This window comes from Periplaneta americana, chromosome 15 (genome assembly GCF_040183065.1).
Source record: "Periplaneta americana isolate PAMFEO1 chromosome 15, P.americana_PAMFEO1_priV1, whole genome shotgun sequence".
NCBI lineage: Eukaryota > Metazoa > Arthropoda > Insecta > Blattodea > Blattidae > Periplaneta > Periplaneta americana.
Window position 1 is genome coordinate 30431528 of NC_091131.1, and position 8585 is coordinate 30440112.

The following is an 8585-nucleotide window of genomic DNA, read 5'->3' on the forward strand; positions in this document are numbered from 1 at the left end:
TTATATTGTGGTTCTTCTATGTCCGTAGTTGTCATTATTAACATTCCACATTTGCAGTATTAACAGAATCTCTTGCATGAAGGCATCATCTAGGCACATCGAATCTATCAAACTGTTATCTGCTCCACGTATTTCCGTATTGTTTAACAATTCTTTTGCACGGAAAAAAAATATATTGTTGTGGTTTAACTGGTGATTTTATACGTTGTTCTAAGGTTTTTGCAAGTTCATTTCATCAAAGACTAAGTTTACACTCAGATTATAATTACTTCAATCCTGTAACTACGGTAAACAAACCATTTTAGTGTCTCTGAACTTTTCCAACATATCGATGGTGAAGAATGGAAACCTCCTATGTCAAAAATCGTTAGTTTTCAGGAGAGCGAAAGAACCTTTTCTAAACATGCACATATATCAATAAAATTAATTATAATTAAATTCTTTTTAAAAATTAATAATTTTGGAATTGTAATATGACACAGGAAATTACCGCAACCGATCCGTGAATATTTTATGAATTGTTTGGTATCATAAACCAGAAATAGCAAAATTTGACATGGGAGGTTTCCATTCTTCACCATCGATATTATATTTTATTACGGAATAACACGACCATGATTTACATTAAAATTCATGTTGTAATCTATAAACATGTCCAACGTTGATAACCAATCTATTAATGAAGACCATCTATGACTCTACAATTCAATACTTTAGAGATTATTATCATATACAAGGACAGATTGAAGTATTTGGCCTATTGTTAGGAGCAAGGGGAACAATTCCAAAATTCTCAATTGAATGTTTTAAGTATTTTGGAATTCCTTTAAATATTTTGAAAATTATTGCTATAGATGTAATGAAATATTCTGTTTAGATTTTACGTAATCACCTGTACACCTAAATTTCCTTATATTCTATTTTATTACTAATACTTATTGAATAAAAGTACTTTCCCAAGGGTAGCTTCCATTTGAAAATAAACATCGTAAATAGGGATAACGCAAATGTTTATTTTTATTTTATTTGTTTAGTATGCTGTGTCTTTTGGCAACCCTTACTGAAGGGCAGCTACCCTTATGGGATTTATATATAGACACGTGCATTAGAGTCTTTATTTTTTACCTAAATAACTGCAGAATTTGAAACTCTATATAACTTAGCACAATATAATCAAACTTACCATATATACTTGTACAAACACAAACTAGTGGGCAATCCATACTGTACGTTAGCACTAGGGAACGAAATCTGGACACCAAAACATTGTCTAGCGCGGCTACAAGTTTAAGAAACACTGGCTATAAGATGATGTTAGCTGTTTACATGGCTGATGTATCTTCAGGTCCGTATGCAAAATGAAAGACTTAGCGTGAAGAGAGCTCTGTTTATTAGAAGTTTAATGGGTGCGGGTTTTGTATTGTATACTGAATTCTAATAGGTTGTTTCGACACAGCATGTCCGTTTTCGGTTTGAAAGGTAAACCTTTCGTAAGGAGTTCAGTTGTGATCAAGCGAAAGTACTGTGAAGATGTAGTAAAATGCCGCCAATAAAATCTGCAACTTTGCTTGTGCTTGTAAAAGACTTCAGAGGTTAATATTTTTCCGTCAAGGACGAAAACATATCGTCGTTGTTCCTGCAATAATTCCTATTTGCAAAATATAAGATTTTTCAGTAGGGAAAGAAAACACATTTCATCTTATGGCAGCCGTACATAGGAGACTGAGAATTCTTACATTTTCGAAACAAAGAAATATAATTACATATAGGAGATTTTATTATTTGCTGTATCACTATTTAAGCTATTTAATAGAGAAAAAATCTGAAAATCGATAAATATGTCACATAGGAGTTATTGAAGAAATAACGACGATATTATGGTGTAAAGTTTGTAAGTTATACATAAAAGTTAATAAACGTCATTATTTACAAAAACATTGTGACTACAAAAGAGACATCGAACATCTGGAATTGTTTAGCGATTCGATTTCGGATCAGTCCACTTTTTATTATGACTTGTGTCTGATGCTGATATGTGCGAATATTCCGCTCTTTAAACTTGAGAATCCGCATTTTAAACACTTGATATAAAGTAGGTATATGTCTAGAAAATTGACGACTCTAATAACCATGCGTACACAATATTTACCCTCGTGTTCTGAAATAACTAAATTCTATATTACCAAAATTGTTGGTAACAATAAAAGTAGCCTATTACACTAAAACTGGAGATTGTTCTTGAAAAACATCCTGCATATTCGAAACTCTGTGAAGTGTAGTATGAACTGAATAGTGATTACAATAAATAAAAACTACTTCAAATTCGCATCAATAACAAACATCATATGTCAAATAACATTTTCTTGTTTGAGTGACAATCAATACACGTTTATACAGGGACATCATTTTATTTTTACTAACATTTTTAATATTAACCTGGCTATACCTTTAGAGAACCGGAAACACAGATTGCTACCCCTTCCACGACTGTAGTTCGATGATACTGGCGTAAAACACAAACAAATCACTCTATTAGATATAGGAGGGAAGAAAAGTAGTTCATCCATTTACGTAAACTAGGAAATATCGCGATTTTGAGTTCGATAATTTTCATTAGGCTTTTGTTTAATCTTAATACAGTACTGTATTAAGAATAAGTGTTTTTACTCACGAACTGAGTTAGCCATGCAAACGTATTCATTATGCAGTGTATATTATAATGTCTCCAGCACATTAGCGTACAATATAGAGAATGAAGTTAAATTGAAAAATAATCATAATATGGATATTTAAACACATTTTTGAAAATGGTAGCCGTTCATTTCAATACAGACTTCAGTTCTTTTGTGCATATTATCGCACTATGGACTAGTGCATCTAATTTCAATTGCCACTTTCGTCCTTCGTACTAGTAACTCATGTTGTACCTAGTCTATAAAAGAGTACCTTACGTACTGTAAATTCAATCTTCACTTCTGCCCTACCCGCACAGATAAAATTACTCAGATATGCTATCTACTATCCGTCCAAGTGGTTATGCCGCAGGATCGTAGAAAGGAGGGAAATTACGTGACAGTTAATTATTTAACGAAGATCTTTTATTTAAGTTCTTTTAAACAGTTGCATAATATTACGTAAATGTCCAATTCCTAACAGAAATTAATGTTTTCAGAAAAGAGCTAAGACAGCCCTGCTTTTACAGAGAGGCGAACAGAAGCAGGTGGAGGAAATAGGGATGCGACGTAGGCAAATGGACGACAGTACCTGTGCGAAAATATGATTCAATATTGAAAGCTCTTTCGTCACTGGAAAACGCGAACATATTTCTGGAACGTACTATACTCACTAACTCAGTGCTGTTTACTATATGCGGTCTTGGATCTGTGTGTAGAGGACAGTTGGAACTTCATTAGTAGGAGGAGTGGGAGTGAAGTACATTCAAAAACTCAGGTACAATAAAAATTGAAGTAGAAATAAATGATGTCCCTGTATTTGTGAATTTACGAACGTACACAGTTTTGTACAGTAGTGGCAAAAAACCGGACCGACCCTTGTAGCTGGCACAAAAGAATCCTGTGCTGTGTATTGTGTCAAAATGTGGCAATTTCAGTATGGATAGTGAAGCCAGAGGTATGTACTGCTATTTAATGTAAAAATACGCAGTTATCTTTGCTGAATAGAGGTAGAAATGTAATATTGATGCCAGATGAAAATAAAACTCTCTAAGTTTTTTTGTCTGTAATTTTGAGGCACTGAAGGAAACAAAAGACAGTAAGAATCGAACAAATGCAATAAATGTCATTGTTACAATTAATTATACAAGATGGATGTGTTTTGTGACTAGCAAAATTTGAATCTGTAACTCTGAAATCAGCTACAAGGGTCGGTTCGGTTTTTTTTTTTTTTTTTTTGCCATTACTATAAATTGCAACAAAATTAGTGACACTTATTTAGAGTGTATCACCAATTCTTACAAAGAAGAGAATGAGGTAAATCGCTTTCGTAAATGTGTGTTATACCCTATTTGTTTTAGTCACCTGATTATATCCAGCAATGTTTAGATTCAAGCATAGCAGTACTCTGTATAAGTCTCTGTATAACCCTGAATCGATGTAAACACGACTTGTATAATACGCGGCGTATAGTTAACTCCATAGGTTCGATGTCCGAACTTCCATTTCTAATTATCACACATTACAAAAAAATGCCACAATGACTTCACAATCTAGAAGCATAAGGAACTCTGGCCACCGGGGACACATATTCTACCACAAAATAGCTAAAATTACAAAACTCAAATAAGCCAAAACAAACTTTTTATTGTTTGACTGCCATTTCTTAGCCATAAATAAATCCGCTCAAGCCAACATTAACTTCGAAAATACCATTGCATCATGTGCTACACGTCGGATCATCATCGGGGCTTGCAGCCCCGATATCCCGCTTTTTACATCATGTGCTACACGTCGGATCATTATCGGGGCTACCACGCTTTTTACATCATGTGCTACACGTCGGATCATCATCGGGGCTACCACGCTTTTTACATCATGTGCTACACGTCGGATCATCATCGGGGCTACCACGCTTTTTACATCATGTGCTACACGTCGGATCTTCATCCGAGTTTCCAGCCCCGATACCCTGCTTCCTACATACAACATAATTATATTATATTATATTATTACCCATTTCAGCGAGTATTGACGACCACTGAAAAATACGATAATTTGGTCCAGGGAGCAGTCTCTTTTGGCTCAAGGATGATTTATGTAACATGTTTCTAAATTATTAGTCTTTTAAATACTGGTACATTCTTTAATAAATCACTGAAAAACAAATGTGAATATATAGGATGTGGAGTGTACGAAATTATTATTATTTTTTATTTTTTGGCGCATCATTTTTACGTAAATAACGATAAATAAAAACTAACATGCCACATAACATTATTTTAAGAAATACAGGAAACAAGCATCAATAATATTCACGATTCTTAATGATCTTGGGATAGAAAAAAAACGTATGGAATAGAAATTACATACAAATGTGCATGTAATAAACAATAAGCAAACCATCTTCAATTAATCATTTCAAAACAACGTGAATATAGCGTCGATTGTGTAGGAAAATAATTTCTTATATGTTGCTCCCAATGTGCATCATTGTTAACTTATGAAAACAAATGAAAGTAGTATTTGATTAATAAGCTTAAATTACTCCAGGCTTAATGCAAGAGTGGCCTATATCTAACGATGTCTCCCAGCAAAGTAGGCTACAAGTCAACAAAATAAAACAGACTGTTAATTATTTAGAAGTTGGCAATATATTTTATGTCGATTACAACAACAATACATATCGATAGTAGCATTCATACCATTCAACCAATAAGGAGATTGGTTTTCATGACGATAACATAATTGAGGGGGTCAGAAGCAAAGGGGTAAAGTGCACTTAAGTTATTTTTGAGAAAATGTGGTTGGATGTACTTAAGACAAGATTTTGTAAATTCCGTGAAATTTTTTATTTCAATTTTAGTGTGTGGTTTGGTTAAAAGATGTATTCCTTTGGCACTAAAATTTTAAATGTTTTAGCTTGCCCTGGATGCATTTAACTCATGTTCTTGTACCCCTTTGCTTCTGACTCCCTCAATTATTATCCGCAATATAATCTCAGAAATAGAGAAAAGTCTATTGAGTCTTTTTCTTTTAACTTTTTCTCGGGTCACTTATATCGACGAGCCCGTTCAAAAAAGAAACAACTCAAAATTTAAAGTTTTGAGAGAACTACATTTTAAAGCCTCATGTTACTGTGAAAAATCCAAGTAACATCAACTTAATTAAATAATAATTTTATTTATTTATTTAATCTGGCAGAGCTAAGGCCAGTAGGCCTTCTCTTCCGCCCAGCCAGACTCTAATTCTAATTGAATACAATTGCTTACATAGTTATTACATTAATATTCAGCAGGGGCGATTTCTCAGGGCATGCTATGCTTGCTGCGCAAGCCCAATATTTTCGTAGAATGTGTATGTCTCAAAATGGCGTTACGTACATTAAAATTTATTTTGATTTTTGGAATACTGTATAGGCGTAATACCATCCGCAGGTTGCACACCGCAAGTATCACAACGCTTGCTCCTTTCTCGGAGCTACAGGAAAGACGTAGAAATAGCGAGAATATGATGCGCGCAAGTGCCTTCCTCCTTAGTCCGTCCTAGGCGCACATGCTTCTGCTATGTATTGTTTGAAGCTCTGGTCCGAGAGCTACACCATCGACTATGTAACGTTACACAGAGCAGTATTGACAGCGGGAATGTGCTGTGTAATTAATTGTATGAGCGCAATACATGTGTTAGCTGCTGCATGTATTATTAATTCTTAAACACTAATTTGAAGTATTGCAATGAGTTCGGAATTGTGTGTTATTGAAACCTTATTATTAAATCCATTTTCCCGAAGGACTATTCAAGAGAAGACAGACATTATAGAGAATATGTGCGCTCGTTCAGTGCAGCTCAATACAACAATGTGTATTGGCTGGCAGGGTCGAAAAAACTAAATAAATTGTTTTGTTGGCCATGTTTGTTATATTATATCGAACTTCTACATCTCATAAGCGAATATGATCCATGACTCATAATGATTTCATAATTATAAAATAAATTATTTATGTGGGTCTGATTATTTTTATTAATTATGAATTATTATATCCTCCCATCTTCCCCTATGAATAAAAGAGCAAGACTAACTTTCGTGACTAGCATTCGCCCCTGATATCCAGACCATAAAACAACATGAAAGTAAATAATGAAAGTTGGATAAGTAATGTTAGTGTGACAATAATAAACATTGGTAAGGAATAATTATAATAATAATAATAATAATAATAATAATAATAATAATAATAATGAGATAATTTAGATATTTATCTGTGATATATATAACCATTAAACATTGAGAAACCTGAAACAGCTATTATTGTTAACAAGAATTGTTAGAAAAATATTTCGTTAGCCTATTCTTAAATTGGTTTGATGTCTGACAGTCCCTGACATTACTCGGTAGGGAATTCCAAAGCCGAGGTACAGCCACAGTGAAAGAAGATGAATATGAGGATGTTCGGTGGGAGGGATTGGATAATATTGAGGAGTGTTGTGATCGTGTGTATATATAAAACATAATTAACAGAATTTGGAATAATTTCACGGGTTCTTGGATTTCTTACGGCAACACGGGAATTTAAAATACAGGTTTCTCAAAACTTTAAATTTTGAGTTGTCCTTTCCCCATTTCAGCTGGCCCGTCGTTATACACTTACCCCAGCCACAACATCTCTAAAGGCGCACTACAATACAACCATCAGATAAGCCTTAGACCATTTCAGGTATAGCATTTCTACGAGTAAATATGTTTTAAATACTTTACATTACGTGAAATGACGAGTGCAATTCAAAAATATAAAATGTATCTTACCGTGCTTCAAATAGATACGGTACAAACACGATGAGAGGAGAGAGACCAGCTAACCCGCACGATCCAGTCGAGTTCTGTGCACGAACTGCCAGTCTAGGCAGCCCTAACAGCTGATTGGTTAGTTTACTACATACGCTTGACACACAGTGTCCACGACATAAAACATAGTGGAATAGGACACAGAATAAAATGCTTCACTGATTGATGGATATAGTAACAAAATATTAGATACCAATTCTGTGGCAGGGAGGAAAATTGTCTTAAGTCATTTTTTTGTGAAAATGAGATTTTTATATATTCTGAAAGCGGAAACAATTCTCTACAATCTGGTAAAACGGTTAAAGTCAAATAAGACTCCTGACTGGATTTATAGAGCGTTACCAAATGAAGGGTACACGGGAATAACGATCAAGGTCCATTTTAGAAAGTTTCGAGAAAAACGAATTTTAAAGTTTAAGCTCTTAATACTTTGTTATGTATGTATTTAATAGAAATTGACGTAGTGGAATGTCAAGAACGATTATTTCTTATTACTAGCTAGACCACATGATAGTATTTCCTTTCCACTATAATATGGCATTATTAACTCAATTTCGATTTTTGATGGACCTTGATCGTTTTTCCCGTGTACCCTTCAAATGTCTTAAGTACTTTTTGAATCGAGCACACACAGAATGAAGGACTTAAGAATATTAAATATTTTATTCCTTACAAACCGTCACATGTTTACTTTCCATGCTTCCCTATTAAAAAGGTCTAACTTGTATTTTAGCTATTTTATCACATACTGACGCCCTTTCCTTTTAAAACTTTAAGCACCAGGGTAAACAGTCCTATAATTGTTTGAGACCCATTTTGCATTCCTAATAATTTACATTTCTCATTTATTTTGACATGAAAAAAGGTCTTGTGTTTAAATAGTCCCTTCTACTCAGTTTGGCTTCTAGTCTTAAAAGGGCTTAAGTGCGGCTATTTTTGGAAATAATCAAGAAAATTGTTGAATGAGCAACATTACCTATTTTAGAAGAAATATAAACAAATAATATCCAGGAAAAAACTCTTAATTAAAAAAACTCTATAATTGACACCAACTTCAATCTTTCTTCTGC